The sequence below is a fragment of the Bos javanicus genome, chromosome 17, assembly GCF_032452875.1.
Source record: "Bos javanicus breed banteng chromosome 17, ARS-OSU_banteng_1.0, whole genome shotgun sequence".
Lineage (NCBI taxonomy): Eukaryota > Metazoa > Chordata > Mammalia > Artiodactyla > Bovidae > Bos > Bos javanicus.
This window is the reverse complement of record NC_083884.1, coordinates 30,012,210-30,031,310: the sequence shown is the minus strand read 5'-3', so window position 1 is coordinate 30,031,310 and position 19,101 is coordinate 30,012,210. Positions and strand designations below refer to the sequence as shown.

At 39.0% G+C, this 19,101-nt stretch overlaps 1 long non-coding RNA gene across 1 annotated transcript in view; it reads left to right on the top strand.

Annotated features, from left to right (window-relative positions):
- Positions 1-18,082, top strand: part of LOC133228618 (uncharacterized) — a 28,562-nt gene extending 10,480 nt beyond the window's left edge. Inside the window, exons 4-6 of the long non-coding RNA XR_009730296.1 lie at positions 1,122-1,238; positions 9,954-10,069; positions 15,475-18,082. This is a non-coding gene — a long non-coding RNA (uncharacterized LOC133228618). The remainder of the gene's footprint in view (positions 1-1,121; positions 1,239-9,953; positions 10,070-15,474) is intronic.
- Positions 18,083-19,101: the final 1,019 nt, after the last annotated feature.

Sequence of the window (19,101 nt, the reverse complement as noted above, 5' to 3'; positions counted from 1 at the left end):
AGAATACTATTAAGCACCAGTTCTTTTGGATTTGCAGTTTAGTTGGAGAGGCAGACAACAAACCAACAATTAAAAACCAATGTCAAAACTTCTCTTTTTAGGTTAATGCCAGGGTGACATAGGAGGACCTTGAAGGGAAACTGAGCCTTGGGGGATCAAGCCTTGGAGCTTCTCTGGAGATAGGGTTATTTGAACTGAGCTCTGAGAAGTCAGTCAGGCAGAACAAGGCAGCAGGGGGTGGGGTGGCTGGGGGGAAGGGCACTTTGGGCAGAAACGCCAGCCTGAGCAAAGATCTGGAAGCTGGAGAGAGCACAACTTTCGAAGAATTACAAGTAGTTCAGGGAGGTAGAATGAGAAGCCTGGCTTTCAGACTCACAGACCTAAGTGTGTGCGTGTGTGCTCTGTGTGATCCCATGCTCTGCAGCCCACCAGGCTTCTCTGACCATGGGATTCTCCAGGCAACAACAGTGGAGTGGGTTGCCATTTTGTTCTTCAGGGATCTTTCTCATCCAGGGATCAAACCCGTGTCTCCTGCATCTCCTGCTTTGCAAGTGGATCCTTTACCACTGAGCCACGTGGGGAGCTCCTCACAGACCCAAGTAGGTCTGGAGTTTATCCCTGTAAAAGGAGCCACTGAAAGTTTTTGTTTTGGTGGAGGGGCAAAGTACATCTTTAACCCTGCCAAAGTAGAGCTGATACTTTGCATTCCTTTTTTTCCCCAAAGAACTTTCTGTGAATATCTAAAGAAAGTCTACTCTCCTTTTCTGATAACACACTTTCCTTCATTTACCCAGCCTGCTGCTTCCATTGCACACTGTGCTCCAGACACACTAGACTTCTCAGATTCCAGATTCACTTCCCAGTCTTTAATTATGCTTTTGTATGCCTGTCTCCTGCTATCACTCTCACTAACACCATTTTCAAGAAAATGTTGTTGGATTAGTGTTCTTTGCAACAAGACAGACAACCCAGAGATATGCAAAGAAAGAGTTTGCACAAAAACTTCCTTTTCTTTTCAGTACCACACATACATACATAGTGTGCTTTGCAATATGTATACTTTCAACTAAAATATATCTGTGTTATAAAATTTGTATAGTTCTCTCCTGCTCTGCCAACAGGATATCCAGTGTTTGCTGAATGCCAGGACCTATGCTTTATCGTATTTATGCCATAACTATCTATGGGGTCACACAGAGTCAGACACGGCTGAAGTGACTTAGCAACAACCATATAAGGTAGGTACTGTTATCCCCAGTGGGTAGACAAGGAAATGAGATGTTATTAATTTGCCCTAGGTTGCAAAGATAATGGGAGCAGCAATTTGAACTTGAGCAATGTGGCTCTCAAGTCCACTGCTTTTTGCTGTCTTCCAAATAATGCTATTTTTGTTCATTTCAGTGACTATATAATATTTTTATGGAGGTCCAGACTTTGGGCTACAGTCCATAGGGTGGCTAAGAGTCGGACACGACTGACTGACTTCACTTTCACTTTTCACTTTCATGCATTGGAGAAGGAAATGGCAACCCACTCTAGTGTTCTTACCTTGAGAATCCCAGGGACGGGGGAGCCTGGTGGGCTGCCATCTATGGGGTCGCGCAGAGTCGGACATGACTGACGCGACTTAGCAGCAGCAGCAGACTTTTTTCTTCTTCTGTTGATGAATGTTGAGGCTGTTTTTTGCCACTTAAAATGCCTCAATATGTAATTCTCCAAAGTGAAATTTGAGGTCAGAGGTCATACTTATTTTTAAATCAGTATGTGGCCAAATTATTTTCCAGGGATTGTGTAGCATTTTTATATTCCCAAAAATCATGGGATAGTAGTGTCTGTTCCTCACTAGTTCTGATGATACTGATATTTTTAGGTTTGGTTTTTTTTTTGCAGGGGGGCTCTTTGGTCAGTAGAAACAGTGTACATTTGTTTTGATTTGCAAGTTTCCTGACTATAGATGAATTCGAGAATTTTTCTGTGTGTTTTGAGATATTTGCATTTCCTGTTCCATGATTTGTCTATTAATTTCCTCTCGGGTTCATATTTTCTGTTGGATTGTTTGTCTTTGATCATTTTGCGGGGATGGAACATATTTATAGTAGTAGTAATATTAACCCTTTTTCTGACATATGTTCAAATATTTTCTCCTCTTGGTTCATTCACCTTTTCAAGGCATCCTTTAGTTTAATTGGTTTGTGCTCAAATCTGTTGGTCTTTCCCTCATGGCTTTTGAGCTTCTTGGATTTAACAGGTTTTAGGCATCTCTCTTTATTAAAATAGAGTTGAAACAATAAGCTAGAACTCTCCTTGAAGAGTGCTTAATGGTCTTTGATGACTTTTCTCAGGCTCTTTTACCTTTGCTGCTACTTCATAGTCTCCTGAGGGATCTGTTTTCTTGAGATTTGTTACTACATTCGAGCAAAGCCTTTCTGGCCTGTGAGTCATTTGTCGCTTACAAAAATGCGTTTGCATATTTTTGGTCTTATTTACTATGTGCTCATTTTGTTTCTCCTAGTTTTAAGAAGCAACTACCGTGGCATCTTCTAGTTTATGTTCTGTGTTTTGAGTCATCTTTAGCCTCTGAGTTCTTAAACTTTTTAGAGGCAGTTTAGAGGGAAGATATGCCTTGGGTGTAAGACTTATGGATAGTGAAGATAACTTGGTAATGGGGAAGTTGTGGGCTTGAGAGGAGGTTCAAGAGGAGGTTTGATTCTGTCTTTGATTACAGCTGTATAATCCTGGAGAGGTTGTTATAAGCCTCAGGGCCGTTTTTCATAAAATAGAAGTGATAATACTGCTCCGAGGCCACTTTTTGACATAGGATAGGCTTCTAACAGTTTATTTAGATGTTTCTTCCTTTTTGGTCACATTTCAAGAATATTTTAATGAGATCAGGTCTTCACAAATTACCTTGATATCCCTTTTGGCAAAACAAACTCTTTTCATTTGCTGTCAGCTTGTAAAAGAAGGATAAAATTTCTTAACCTTAAGGACTGGCATTCTTTACAGCTTTCTGGAATGAACTGCCTGTATTTCATTATAGAAAAGAGAAACATTTAAACTCTTAGTGGAAATTATATATTTGAGGCCATTGTATGCAAACCACAATTCAGGGCCAAGGATACAAGACAGAGCATGTGTGCATTGTGGGTAGACACTAGGGAGGAGCCTGGCCTGCATTTTGGTGGATTTTAAAATGTACAACCGAATTCATTCTAAGTCATCATTAATGGGCAGATAGAAAAGAAAGTTAGAGGGAACCTAGATTTATCACTCAGGCCTGTCCCCTGCCCTCGAGCTGATGATCATGAAACCAATTAGTGAAAGCAGTTGGTTGAATCGATCAATTGATAATATACCTGGATAATAACTAATTTGAGGATTTGGAGCTAAGTACTGAATGCAACAAGCCTAATAGGAGAAGTGGGTCTTGGGAGAACTTATGCTTATCCTGTATGATGATCTTCGTTCTTTGCCTTTCACCTCCACATTTGAGGCAGCATCGTGTCTTAGATCAGGATACAGTAGATGAGGGGAAGGAAACCTAAACCAGTTCCTGGCTAAAAAGTCTTGCTATCAGCTCAGGCCTTGAAGGATTCAGACTTTCTGCAGGTATTCAAATCAACTAACGTATTTGAACGCTATGTGTATGTCACTGTGTAAGATGGTGAGGGTGTATGTTTGAGAGAAGCAGAGAGACAGGGGTTGAAGAGGGAGGAGGGGGTGCAGAAGGCAGATTTCTTGCCTACAAGTAGCAGAGGTTGCTGGTAATTCACACACTTAAGAGGTCAGGCATATTAAGTTAGTTAAGTGGCTTTGCATGTGTAAGAGAAACTACAGAATAAACATGGTAATTAACAACAGATACTTTTGTCACTGACAGTAGAAGGTGGTGTGGACTTTGGTAAACTGGAGTCCCTATTTAACAGGAATAGCCCATGCAAGGATCTAGCGCAGTACTTCTCAAAGTATCATCTCGGGACCAGCAACATCAAAATCACCTGGAACTTGTTAGAAATGCAGTTTTTCAGTCCCATCCCAGACCTAATGAATCAAAACTCTTAGGATGGGGTCTTGCAGTCTGTATTTTAATGATCTCTCCCCTTGATTATTATACTCCTGAAAGTTTGAGTGTTGCCTTCTGGGAATTTGGGCCCAGTATTGCTAGATCTTTTGATTTTTCAAGAGAAGCTAGAAAAGTAAATTTTTATGGGAATCTCATAATTTTTAAACATTATAAAAACTAGAGGATATGTGTAATTTTTGTTGGGTGGGAGCAGAGGTACCTTTTGTAGGCCAAACTGAAGGCCACGGAAAGCACATCTGTGGGCCTTGGGGTCTCCACACTTCCAGTTTCAGCTTACAATAGGGTAGTCAAGTATTATGTTGACAATAGAGTAATTGAAAATACTATTGGACTAGAGGACTGACTCTCAGTGTGTGTTTGTTGGGGCGGAGTAGGGCAGCAGGGCATTAGAGTCTGCAGGAGGAGGCTTTAAAGAGTTGCACAGATTCTGAGACTTTACCAGCCCAAATGCTTCCCTACTTCCTGCTGTGGTGACAGTCCTAACACTGTCAGCCACTGTTCCTCTTGCAAGTCCAGAGCATCCCTTGGATATGCAGTAAAGTGAAAATAAGCCATGTCACAGGTCTAGAGCTGGTTTATAAACTGTTTTCACATCTATCTTTGTATCAGACCTTTACAACACATACAATAGGTGTAATGGTTATTGTTTCCATTTAAAGCTGTTGAAACAGGGACTTCCCTGGTGGTCCAGTGATTAAGACTCTGCCCTTTCAGTGCAGAGAGTTGGGAACAAAGATCCCACATGCTGAATGATGCAGCCAAAAAGAAAAGCTGATGAAACAGGCCTAGTGATTTGTTGAAGGTCACCTAACTTGGAAGGGGTAAACATGAGACTAGATACCTAATCTTATAATTTCTAGAGTTTTTCTCCCATGTATAGTTTTATGTATTTATGTGTTTAACCATACCATCACTAATTCTTGAAAAGATCTGATGTGGCACACTTCACTATGACTGGTGACTGGGCCTCAGCTGGTCCCCTCTCTGGCTTGGTGTGCTTCCTGAGACCCCAGATTTTCTGTGGGCTGAGAAAGCATATGCTTTTAAAAGTTCCCTCCTGTCAGACTGTAATGCCTGGCAGACACACATACATTCATTCCTCTAGTCCACTAGAGGACTAGAGAATTCCATTACTCTATTGCAACAAGATATTAGATAGCATCACTGACTCAGTGGACGTGAATTTGAGCAAACTCTGGGAGATAGTGAAGGACAGGGAAATCTGGTGTGCTGCATTCCATGGGGTCGCAAAGAGTCAGACATGACTTAGGAACTGACCACAACACAACAAGATACTGAATTCCTCCCACCAGTTGTTTCTCTTGGAACCTTTCTTCATTACCAGCTTTCCTCTTGGCTCTGTGGGGTTCTGGGTTTCCTTGTTCTGGACTGTTTTGTCACCCACTAAGCCTCAGGGGAACACTCTAAATCCAGAGTTGTCCTGAGTACAGGTGGTATGTGACCTGGAGATCAGTTGTCTGGAATTGGACTAAGTACTCTGACTCTTTACATAGACTGCTAAAAAGCTGCCAAAGTTGACATATGGCAAATTTGGATGATAAATGATAGACATTTTTAAGGGAGCTAGAATTTAAAATTCCCTAAGTATTCTCCTAGCTTAAGATGCAATAGTCATAAATCTGGGTATCACTGCCAGAAGAATTTTAGTAGTCTGACATTTCTGGGGTTCATTAAATGCTTCATTAACCCTTCAGCAGTGGCAGGGGGTTGATGGTGTAATTGGGGGTCCCTCTGGTGGAGTCGGAAGTCCCCACATGACTTAAAATTGGCTCTCCCTTCATGGATACACTTTCTCCATATCAGCGGCTCCATATCTATGGATTGAACAAATTGTAGATTGTGTTGTATTCTAGTATTTACTATTTTTTAAAAATTTGTATATAAGTTGGATCCATGCATTTCATACCTGTGTTGTTCAAGGGTCAGTTGTATTCTGAAGAATTCTGGAATGTGCAAGATTAGGTGGACATTGTGGCTATCTTTGACATAGCCTTTTAAAGGGATTCTTTCTTTCATGTCTGGAAACTGGCCAGGGAAGGATGGTGGGGAGAGCTAGTTACTGCTGGGTATCTCAGTACTTATAACAAGGCTCTGCATGTCAACTGTATGAAAAGCTGTTCAGTCTACTATTTCTCATCTTTGCTCCAAACCATCATTGAGACTGACTATGTGTTTGAGAGGGAGAGAGACACAGGGTAAGAGAGAGAGACAGAGAAACAAGAGAGCAAGGGAGAGAGGACGGTGTGGGGGTGGTGGACGCTTAGTGACCAAGACAGCACTGCGTGAAAAAATGGTTTGGTACAACCTTGCTGTGAATATTTGTAGGAGGAAATAGTGCCTTTTGCCAGGACCTTGCTTTACCCAGGATTGGCTTCGATTACAGTTTTTTTTTTTATCAGGAGTGGCAGATAACCAGTGGGAAGGGTGTGTTTCAGCCTTATCTTGAATGCTTCCTTACTTTACTTGACTTAATTAAAAAACTGGAGAATAGTCTAGTGTGTAGTTTGTACCATTTCCTTTGCATGTAATGAAAGTTTTATTTAAAGTCCTCATAAGCATTTCCACTTTTTTCAGCAGTAAGAATAATCAAATGAGAATTGTAAACACTTTTGAGGCCACTTTTATTTGGCAAAACAATTCTCTTAAGCTAGAGTTTTCTCTTTCACTGTCTGAAACACTTAGGGGCAGAAGAGTCTGACTTTTTTAGGAAAAATACGAATTCTTGTACATTGTCACATACTGTTCAAGGCTTTTTCAGTTTAATAATAAATATTTTAAAACAAGAAAAAGACTTACTGATATGCTGGTCTCAGACTTCTTCCAACAGAAATATAGAGTGCAGAGTATTTCTCAGATTATTTGAAAAATATAGCAAGATATTTTAAATTTCCCTCAGTGACCACACAAAATGTCATTTATCTGTCTACTTCAACACAGAGATGTTGGTAACAAGTGAAAACCGAGGGTGGCTTAGAATAATAGCAGCTAATTTATACAGTTGTAAACAGACTACATGTTTGTGTAAGTTCATACACATACACACACATATTCCTTTTAATCCTCACAATAATGTGTTGGTCAGGTACTATTATTATCACAACTTTACACATGAACAAACTGAGGTACAATGAGGTTAAGCAACCATTGCAGGTCACACAACTAAACCCTGATCACTTGCATCCAGGCAGTCTGTACCATGTGGACTCCCCTGACATGGCATTGCAGGGGCTCAGTGGAGGGTCAGGATTCTCCCATGCTGGCACTTGTGCCTAAGTTGTCCCACAGTGTTCTTGAGGGACATGGCTGCTGTCACTCAGCAATCCCCAAAGGCTGCAATGGCTGACACCCATTGAGTCCTTACTACCTGCCGGGTAATGAAGGAAGTGCTTTACCTACATTATCTCGACAGTTCTCCCAGCAACTTTATGGGGTAGGAGCGGTTTCATCTTCATTTTACATATGAGGAAACTGAGACCTAGAAAGATTAAGTCACTTGTTCAAGATCACCAGCCAGTAGGGCCAGGACTTACCATTGTGCTCTCCTACTCTTCTACTCAGGAGCTAGGCTCCTAATTTCTTTGCACTCCTAGTGAGGCTCTGCCAGCACACATTTTCTATGTCATGACTGTTTTGCTAGGAACTTTCTGAAATTATGGATTCAGAGGTACTTTGAGAGAGAGAAAGCCCAGGTTACCAGGGAATCTGGAAGAGAGGAGATGACGGGAGAGTGTGCAGATACATTATAGTGTGTTCCTGTTGGGAAGGGGGCACTGACTATTAAAATGAGAGCTGTCAAAATACTTGCTGTGGTTGGTTACATCTTGGTCATCATCCTTAGTCACCAATTAGCCTTTGGTTCCACTATGTGTAATATGCATTGTCTATTTCTCTTTTATTCATTCATTTGGCCACTTTTGATGCCTTAAGTGTTCTAACTGCCTATTACAGCTGTAAAGCTCTAGCAGCATTACTTTTTTTTTTTTTTTTTTTTATTTTTTATTCTTCCAATTTTATTTTATTTTTAAACTTTACATAATTGTATTAGTTTTGCCAAATATCAAAATGAATCCGCCACAGGTATACATGTGTTCCCCATCCCGAACCCTCCTCCCTCCTCCCTCCCCATACCATCCCTCTGGGCCGTCCCAGTGCACCAGCCCCAAGCATCCAGCATCATGCATCGAACCTGGACTGGCAACTCGTTTCCTACATGATATTTTACATGTTTCATTGCCATTCTCCCACATCTTCCCACCCTCTCCCTCTCCCACAGAGTCCATAAGACTGTTCTATACATCAGTGTCTCTTTTGCTGTCTCGTACACCGGGTTATTGTTACCATCTTTCTAAATTCCATATATATGCGTTAGTATACTGTATTTATGTTTTTCCTTCTGGCTTACTTCACTCTGTATAATAGGCTCCAGTTTCATCCACCTCATTAGAACTGATTCAAATGTATTCTTTTTAATGGCTGAGTAATACTCCATTGTGTATATGTACCACAGCTTTCTTATCCATTCATCTGCTGATGGACATCTAGGTTGCTTCCACGTCTTGGCTATTATAAACAGTGCTCTAGCAGCATTACTTGAAAATAAAATCAACTCATCTACAGGCATACTTCGGAGATATTGTAGGTTCAGTTTCAGATTACAACAATAAGGTAAATATCTCAATAAAGCTAGTTACAGAAATTTTTTTTAATTTTAAAGTTTATATAAAAGTAATATTTACACTATATTGTAGCATATTAAGTGTGCAATAGTATTATGTCTGAAAAAACAACATACAACATTTTTTTAACATACAACCTTAATTAAGAAATACTTTATTGCTAAGAAATGCAAATCATCATCTGACAGTGCAGGGTTGCCACAAATCTTCATTTTTAAAAAAATGTGGTATTTATAGACATAATAAAGTGAAGACAATAAAATGAAATATGCCTGTATATAAGCTATCAATATTATATTATAAAGATAGTTGTAGTAATTCCAGTTATTATAAAATGAAAGTATAAATATATAATATCAAATTTTACCTGAGAATAATAGTGTTTAATTCTGTTTAATTCTGTGTTTAATTAGTGCTATTTTAATAAACATTTAATTCTGTTTTTATAGTATAGTAAATGCTTTGCCTGAAATTGGGATGTGACTCTCAATACCTCATGTCGCTTCTGTGTCTGAATATGAAGTTTGTGACAAAGAAATGTGTTGATAGAATATAATATCTCCATCAGTGGGAGCAATTAGTAAACTGATTCAGTTGTCATGAAGGAATATTTAAATTTTCTTTTTGACAAAATAGTGATTTATTACTGCTAAGTCACTTCAGTCGTGTCCAACCCTGTGCGACCCCATAGACGGCAGCCCACCAGGCTCCCCCGTCCCTGGGATTCTCCAGGCAAGAACACAGGAGTGGGTTGCCATTTCCTTCTCCAGTGCATGAAAGTGAAAAGTGAAAGTGAAGTCGCTCAGTTGTGTCCGACTCTTAGCAGCCCCATGGACTGCAGCCTACCAGGCTCCTCCGTCCATGGATTTTCCAGGCAAGAGTATTGGAGTGGGTTGCCATTGCCTTTAATAGTAAGTAATGCTTTGGGGAATTTCCTGGTGGGCCAGTGGTTAGGATTCCACACTTTCACTGCCAAGGGCCCAGGTTGGGGAACTAGGATCCCACAAGCTGGGAGGTATGGCCAAAAAACAAATAAACAAAGGAAAAATGGTAAGTAATACATCAACAATTGTTAATTTTTTATGACGTATCATTAAAATAACAATGAAGGAAAAAATATAAAAAGACTTCACTTAAAATTACTGTTTTTATTCTCCAATGTTCTTTTCTAGGCCTAGGCTCTGTGTTTGTGAAGTTGCCAAATGAGGTTCCTGTTGCAATTCTGTGGTGGAGGAATTCTTGTGAAAAATTGTGTTCCATTTGAGGGTTGTACTTCAAACCAGCTCTGGTAGTACCCACATTTAACTTACTGTAATTAGCTAGCTTTAGTCTGTTATCTTAGAACTTTGGTGGCACCATTACAGTATTGAGATGTATCTTTGTGTGGTTTTTTTTTTGGTGTTGGTGGTGGGGCTATGACTTTATCATCAGCACATGGAAGAGGATAAGGCAATGGCAACCCACTCCAGTATTCTTGCCTGGAAAATCCCATGGACGGAGGAACCTGGTAGGCTCCAGTCCATGGGGTCACTAAGAGTTGGACACGACTGAGCGACTTCACTTTCACTTTTCACTTTCATGCATTGGAGAAGGAAATGGCAACGCACTCCAGTGTTCTTGCCTGGAGAATCCCAGGGACGGGGAGCCTGGTGGGCTGCCTGCCGTCTATGGAGTCACACATTCGGACACAACTGAAGCGACTTAGCAGCAGCATGGAAGAAGAGCTATACAATACTAGGTTTTCATTGTATGTTTTGTTGTATATAGTGAGTTTGTGGGTATTAATAGGCCTTTATACAACTTCAAGAGTTGAATTCCCTCTTTAGCTTGGATTCCTGTGTATTGTTGAAAAGTTCTCAGCTCAAGATAGGCAGTGGATGGGACCTGAAGTAATAATGTACCTAATTCTTTGAAAGGGACAGCAACATGTATTCCCAAACTCAGAGGATAAACAACTTCCTCTGCCCTCTCCCTTTTCCTAGTTTTCTTTCTGAAATTGTGCATTTCTTATCTTAGTATTTGTAAAACTTGCCTGATTATAAAAATCATCTAAAGTGTTGGTGAAAAACACAGTTTTCTGGATCCTTTCCAGGCCTGTTGAATCTGAATTTTGAGGAATAGTATACTTTAAACAGAGCTTCCCTGGTAGCTCAGCTGTCAAAGAATCTGCCTGCAATTCAGGAGACTCTGGTTCATATTCCTGGGTGGGGAAGATCCCGTGGAGAGGGGATAGGCTACCCACTCCAGTATTCTTGGGCATCCCTGGTAGCTCAGACAATAAAGAATCCACCAGCATTGTGGGAGACCTCGGTTCGGTCCCTTGTTCAGAAGATCCCCTGGAGGAGGGCATGGCAACCCACTCCAGTATTCTTGCCTGGAAAATCCCGTGGACAGAGGAGCCTGGCGGGCTATAGTCCATGGGGTCACAAAGAAGTCGGACACGACTGAGCAACTAAGCACAGCACACAGCATGCTTTAAATAAGCACCCTGAACAATTCTTATAGTCTAAGTAGACTTGAGAAACAATAGTTTATTTGAAGCAAATTCATAGCTGTTGTGGCCATGGCCATATGAAATATAGCCAGACCAGGTGGGAAGATCATCTTACCCACCCAAAGTCATCACGCAGAAGACTGCCACAGCTGTCACTTTGCCTCAGTGAAGAGGGAAAAATGTGTAGATGGGTAATTTTCTCTGTGTCACTTGCAGCTCCAGGATTCCACTCCTCGCTGAAATTACGATTATGTACATGATGGGATGTGTGTACATTTAGAATTTTTTCTAATGCTTTCTTCATGTGGTTATTGGGTTGTTTAAAATTCAGTTTATGCACTGAAAAATTGCTCCCTTATTAAACTCAGTGGTTTAATTTGAAAGATAAGCAGAGTTTATGCAACTCTAGGTCATTGCCCAGATCTGAAGTCATATTCCCTGAAAGTGAACTGGTCCCGAAGTTGGGAAATATTGGGGCTTTTTGAGTTAAACTCACTTCCTGGTTCCTTTCCTCACCCTGGGGCATCAGGTCTCTCCTGCTGTCCTCCAGCTGCCTACTCTGTCACCTCTCTCTCCTCTTCCTTCCTTGGTAGTGCTCCATGCTCCAAAACCATCTTTTCCTCCCTTTGAAAGTCTTCTCCTGAGTCAAAAGATAAAACAGAATGGCAGAAATAAAGCATAATCCATATGCATTTTATGGAATGTGCGCAATCCATAACTCAATAATTCTTATCCTCTAGATTTGGTGATTTCAGCCAGCTAGTAGAAAGAAGGGAATGGATAAATGCACACATGCCCTAGTGGGAGTGACTGATGGATGACTTAGTGCATTAACAAACTGTCCCACATTGAGAATAGACTGGTGGTTGCCAAGGGGGAGCAGGGTAGGAGAGGGTTAGGTTGAGGATTTGCGATTAGCAGATACAAACTGGTGTATATATAGAATGGATGAACAATAAAGTCTTATTGCATAGCACAGGGAACTATATTCAATATCTTGTGATAAACCATAATGGAAAAGAATATGAAAATGTATATGTATGTATAACTGAGTCATTTTGCTGTACAGCAGTAATTAACACAGCATTGTAATTCAACTATACTTCAATTAAAAAAGAAAAAACTGTCTTTGGCATTCTAAGACAATGCATATTAACTAAAGGAATAAATCTCAAATACATGCTATCAGGCAGTTGCAAAGGAGAGTGAGGGGAAATTTGGAGCAGAGGGATCTTTAAATCAAACCAAAAGGGCCATAGTTCACTCTGCAACCCGAGGTCAGGCGTTGTTCTTGGAAACACGTTGATACGATGTTCAGCCAAGAAAACAAGGGAGACATGCTTGTGTCTGGTTAAAGGGCAATTCCAGGCCTTTCTCCCCACCCTCTTGGTTTCTCTTACCTCTAGCAGGGCACTACCTAGCTACCCTCTGCAGGTAGGTTGTTCCAGAAGCAGACAGTTTCCAGGAGAGCCACGAACTGTACAAATTCACATTCAGAGTCCTCACATTTTTGATATTTAAGGCTGTTGACTTGTGGACTAAATGGTTGTCAGAGTCCTTTCACATAGATAGAGTCAAGAACCTTTGGCTCAGGCTCTTAACTCTGTGTAAAGGTAAAAAATTGTTTGGAAGAAAATGTGGCATTTTATTCTCCATCGTGTCAATTGAAAGTTTAGTTTCCATGTCTTTCTGTGTCACTGAAATAATAAATGCAAATCCAACCAGGCAGGCTTTTTTTTCCTTCACTAAAGGGTTCTGCATTAGGAAATGAAAAAATTTGACAGAGTAAATGCAGAGTGAATAATAGGAAGCACGTTGTATCCCCCTTTCCTAAGCCGAGACACAGAGCTCAGTCATTCATCAGGCTGTATGTTGCAACATTTTATGCCATCCTTGGGTCCTTAGATATCATGACTGCTTGGTGATTTTCAGTGATGGGGCAGACCTACAGAGATAAGACGGAATGTGGCTCTGTTGAATTCAATTTTCACCGCACCCTCACTCATTTAGTGCTTTTCATATTTAAAAATCTGAAATATTGGTAACAGAAATTTGATGGGCCTGGTTTCCATCTACAAGGTGTATTGAATGATAGTGAAGAAATATTTTGGCTTAAGACCAATGATTAAATTGGCAAAGAGACCTATTTTTCTGAGTGCCTTTGTATTTAGTGTTGCATTTTAAGTGACTTTGAGATAGAGTTAGTGTTTAAATTACTTATTCTTTAAGGAACAAGTGTAGATATTTTATTATGAAATAGTGAAGAGTTTATCAGTAGTAAGTGACACTTCCTGGGTGCCAGGGTCTAAGTGTTTTGTGTGTATCATATATTGTTCTCACTACAACCCCAGGAATGGCTGCCATTTTTGTCAGTGTTTTTAGATGGGGAAACTGAAGCACAGGGATTTTGGATGTCTTCAACAAGGTCTACCCTGGCTAGAGGTGCTGCTGGGCTGTGGACTAGACAGCACTGCTCCACAGTCTTCATGTGCATCCACAGAGCTGTACTGCCTCTGCAGCAACAACGAAAAGGTCTAGAAGAATTCACTGAAACCTGGCAGGACAAGCCCCCTCTAGGATTGCAAGAACTTTTATTTATGATGATAATGTATTCATGTATTAAATGTGATTGAAACTTGTAAAGTTAAAATTGTCAAAGTCCTCAGTCAGGTTATTAATTTCCATAAATTTGTCGCTACTTGAAAAAATTGTCAATTAGACTCTTAAAGCTGGTAAAGAATCTAGGGATTATGTTAAAGAGATTATCTTCTTGTTTTTTCAGATGAGGAAACTGAGGTTATATGACTTGCTTAAGCACATAAAACTAGTTAGTGACAGAGCAGGTCTGCTGATTTTGTGTGTTTTCTATTGCATTTTTGAGACATATCTTACATGGAGTAATTTGTAGATCTTAAGTGAACAGTTTGAGAATTTTATCAATGCATGTACTCATGTAACCAATTTCAGAACCATATAGATGATTTAGTTCTTGTGATAAAAATCATTTCCATTGCTCCTAAACATTCCCTTGTATTAGGTAACTCTTTGAAAACTTTCCTTGTGTGTATTAGTAAGAATTCAAGTACTTACATTTTATGTGTATCCATACATTTTACCTATCTCAGCAAAGATACATCTTAATGTGTATGTGTGTATACTTCCTTAAAGACAGAAATAGGATTTTCACAAAATCCCATGAGCTTCTTTTTATCCTTTTGCAAACCAGTTTCTAATTGATGAAATTGCTAATTGGTGTTCCTTGTTTACAATCATTCACTCCAGTTGGTCTATAGCCTGACATAATTATTATTACATACAAAACAATTCTTCAGTTGTTTGATGCTCAAGCTCCCCAGACACACTTAGAGTCAAAGTGTACATGTCTTTTTTTTTTTTTTTTAACTAAGCAGTTTTTGTATTAAAGTCTTGAGAAGGTTTTGTTAAGAATAAGATGTATTGACTAAAGGCAGTGTATCTGAGCATGGGCATCTTTGGTCTGCTGTGCTTTGTGTTAACTAGAAAAGCTTTCCAGCTGAGTTGGTGGTGAATCAACACAATGATAGTCTGTCAGCTTGGCTCCTTGCGTATCCTTCTCTTTCTCTTTCTCTTTCGGTTTACTCTGCAGGCTTGGTGAATGGTGTGTGTATGTGTAGGAGCTGTTGTCTGGCAATGGCACCAGTGTTCATGAGTGATTTTCAAAACCTATTCCATATTCAAAAGTATGGAAAATGTCCTCTAGAGTGAGTGGATCTCAATTCATGTAAGTTTGACATCTAAAATAGTAGGTTTTTTTTTGTACCTTGTTCTACAGAATTATTCTAAAATCCCTAGCAAATGTTCCCAAAGGAAGTAAAGTAGTTTTTATAGCTATACTCATATCAGTAATACTATAATTGAGAAAATTGGAGGTAACAACTCTTCAATAGAAGAATAATTACATCGTAGTGAATATATAGTTACTAAAAATGATATGTGGCCAAGTTTTTACATGGAAATGTTTAAATAAGACAATATTTAAACAAAATGTTTAAATAAGACAAAAATATTAAAAAAGAAGATCCTAAAGTTTCAATTGCTATTTTAAGTACTATAAATAGTAATTTTTACTTATGTGAAAAGTTTATATCTTAGAAGAAATTGCTTATGAAACTTTTATGCATGAAAATAATTAAATTTTTTTTTTTTAATTTTTTGGCCAGGTCATACAGCATGGCGGATCTTAGTTCCCTGACCAGGGATGGAACCTGTGCTCCTTGTAAGTGGAAGCAAGGAGTCTTAACCACTGTACTGCCAGAGAAGTCCCTGGAAATAATTTTGACTTTAGTGTTTTAAAAACATTAAAAGAGTTTTTATTTTGAAATAATTTAAACTACAGAAAAGTTGCAAGAATGATGTCAGTAACTCTCCCTGACCCTATACCTGTAGTCCCTGATTTTTAACATTTTGTTATATTTGTTTTCTTACTTGCTTTCTCTGTTTCCTTATATATGTACATATTTTTCCTGTATCATTTGAGAGTAGGAGGTACATCATGCCCATTTACTCTCTTAATCTTCAGTGCATTTTTCCTAAAAATATCAATATTCTCTTGTGTACACACAGTATAATTATTAAATTCAGGAAATTTAACATAGATATATAAAACTTTAAACAATGTACAGTCTATATTTCAATTGTCCATTGTCCTAACCTTGTTGTTTTCTAGCATTTGCCCCTCTCCAGTTCCGAATCCAGTCCAAGACCATATAATGTATTTAGTCATGTTGTCTCTTTAGTTTCCTTTAATCTTCCCTACTTTTGTCTTTTATGATATTAGCATATTTGAAGAATATGGACCGGTTGTTTTATATTCCTCAGTTAGAATTTGTCTGATGTTTCTTTGCGATAAGATTCAAATTTCTTCCTGAGGAAATTCAATGTTTGGCTAGAAAACTACAAAAGAAATGTCATATTCTTCTCAGCATGTGGCATCTGGAGTCACATGATGTCTATCTGCTCCTCATTGGTCATGTTAATATTGATCATTTGATTAAAGTATCTGATTTCTGCACAGTATGGTTGCGATTTTCCCCCTTAACAGCTGGTAAGCATTCTGAGGAGAGAAGTGTTATGAGCATAGAGGATAAGTATGCTCCTTATCTTACTCCTGGGACTTCCCTGGTGACTCAGACGGTAAAGCGTCTGCCTACAATGCCGGAGACCGGAGTTCAATCCCCGGTCGAGAAGATCTCCTGGAGAAGGAAATGGGAACCCACTCCAGTATTCTTGCCTGGAAAATCCCATGGACGGTGGAACCTGATAGGCTACAGTCCATGGGGTCACAGAGTCGAACAAGACTGAGCAACTTCACTTTCACTTATCCTACTCTTTCCTCTAGACTTAGCATTTGTCTTTTCTTTATAAAAACACATTCCCCAAGACTCACATATACATACCCTTGATGAAGAGGAGAACTTGAGTGATTTTGCTGAGATTATATCTTTGTCTGTGATACTCCCATTCAACCCTATCTAGTTTGTACCACAATTTAAGCCTATCTCAAAATGCTGTCTGTACTTTCCTATTTGTAACTAGATTTAATGTTTTCCTCTTTGACATCCAGGAGCACTTTGTACTTTTCTTGGGGGACATATTAACTTCTACTTTGTGCTTGTAACTAATGATGTACTTCCTCCCTCTTGGTTACCACACAGCTAGTGCCTTGAGGGCATGGACTGTGTCCTAATCTGCAACCTTTACTGGGTTTACAAGAGGCAGTCGATCGGAGACACATGATCAGTGTTTTTTCATGAAATGTGTATTTACTCTTACTACTCACTGCTTCTGATATGCTAGAAATACTCAGTTGCATGTTTCAAGAACTCAGTTTCATCTGTTTAACATCTCTACACCTCCTGTTTAACAACATGTTGCTATTTTGCCCCTGAAGTAAGAATGGAAACCCTTCAATGTCTGTCATTTTTGTATTCTTAGTTCAGGTGTTAAGAAAAGTGTTGTTGAGTGAATGAGTTGCTTCCTTACTGTGTTTTATGTTGTCATCGAAGTCTCTTAATAGGGCACTGGGCCAACTTTTTATGGCTTTGACAAGAAGGTATGATGGGGTCTGCTCTTCCTCTGGGGCATGCTTCTAACACTCATTAAGGATAACTCCATATGGGTATAGACAGGAGAGCAGTTCCCTACCTCAGGACTCCTCTGTGTATAGGCTTTAGAAACTGAAAGTATAACCTGCCAAAATCACAGGAGTTAGGAGCCAAGGTTATTAATTTGTTCACATAGTATTAATTTATTCTGCCAAGACATGTAAGAATAAGCATTAATTTAGTTTGTAAGTTTAATGAATGTTTAGAAGAACTGAAATTCTAAGTAGGTCAATCAAATCTTACGGTACAGCTAACTTGCAATTATACTGGAAAAAGTTGTCCAGACAGATGACACTACACTGCATGTTACTTTATACAGAAAGTGTATAAAATGCATAAAATCCGTCTTTTCTATAGTGTATTTTTTTTAGGTTAAGTTTTTGAAATGGTTGAAGGCATATCATTCTTCATAGTGGGGCTTTCCTTTATAACATGAACTGGTCTATTATTTTAAAGATAATTTTTAAATTTTACTGTAATTTTAGATTTCCAGGAAAGTTGCAGATATAGTACAGAGAACACCTCACCCAGTTTTTCTTTATTGTTAACATCACATTTCAGTATGTACATGTGTCACAAATTAGAAATAAATATTGGTATATTATTCTTAACTAAATACTTTATTCAGATTTCACCAGTTTTTCTCTAATGTCCTTTTCTTTATTCTGGGATCCCACAGAGGACACTACATTATGTTTAGTTAACATGTCTCCCTAGCCTCCTCTGGTCTATGACAATGTCTCAGACTTCTTTTGTCTTTGATGGCCCTGATAGTTTTAGAAGTGTTAGTTGGGTTTTTTTTTTTGACTGTCCCTCGATCTAGATTTCTTCAGTGTTTTTCTCATGGTTAGACAAGGGTTTTGGGGAAGAAGACCACAGAAGAGTAGTGCCACTTTTATTACATCATATTACATATAAGATGTAATATGATGTAATAAGATATCATCTTATTACATATGGTCAACATGACTCATCAGGTTGATGTTAACCTTGCCATGGTGGTCAGGTTTATATACTGCAAAGTTACTTTTTACTCCTTTTCAATACTCTACTTTTTGAAGCCAGTCATAAGGGCCAGCCTACTCTAAATGGAGTAATAGGGGGAAAATTAAGTTTCACTTCTTGGAGGGGGAAAGTTTTATCATGAATTCTTCTGTAAGGGAGATTTGTCTCTTCTTATTTATTTAATCATTTATTTGTACCAGTATGAACACATTATATTTGCTTTATACTTTGTGTTATAATAAAATACTTTGTTATTTATTTTGTTTTTCAGACAGTTCCAGCTTTGGCCACTGGAAACTCTTTCAGCTAATTCCTGTGTCTCTTTGATATGTACCCATCATTTTTGTTTTTGGAGCATTTCCTTGTTTTCTGGTTCTAAAGGTGCTCTGGGATATCTTGTATGTTGTTGGACCAGCCCTAGAATCAGCCATTTCTACAAGGAGCCATGGTTCATTTTGTAGGAGAATGGTATTAGAAAGCAAGATCTGGTCCAGTTTTTGATCATATAATAATGAATTTTGCAAATGAAAGTGAGGTAGAGAACATATGCCTTGATAACAGCTTTAAGTTACTTTGAATCATATCTCCACCATGAATAGGCTGATCAGCCATCCCAGTTTGCATAGACCTGAGAGGTTTTTCCAGGGATATGGGGCTTCCAATGAGAAAACAAGGGTG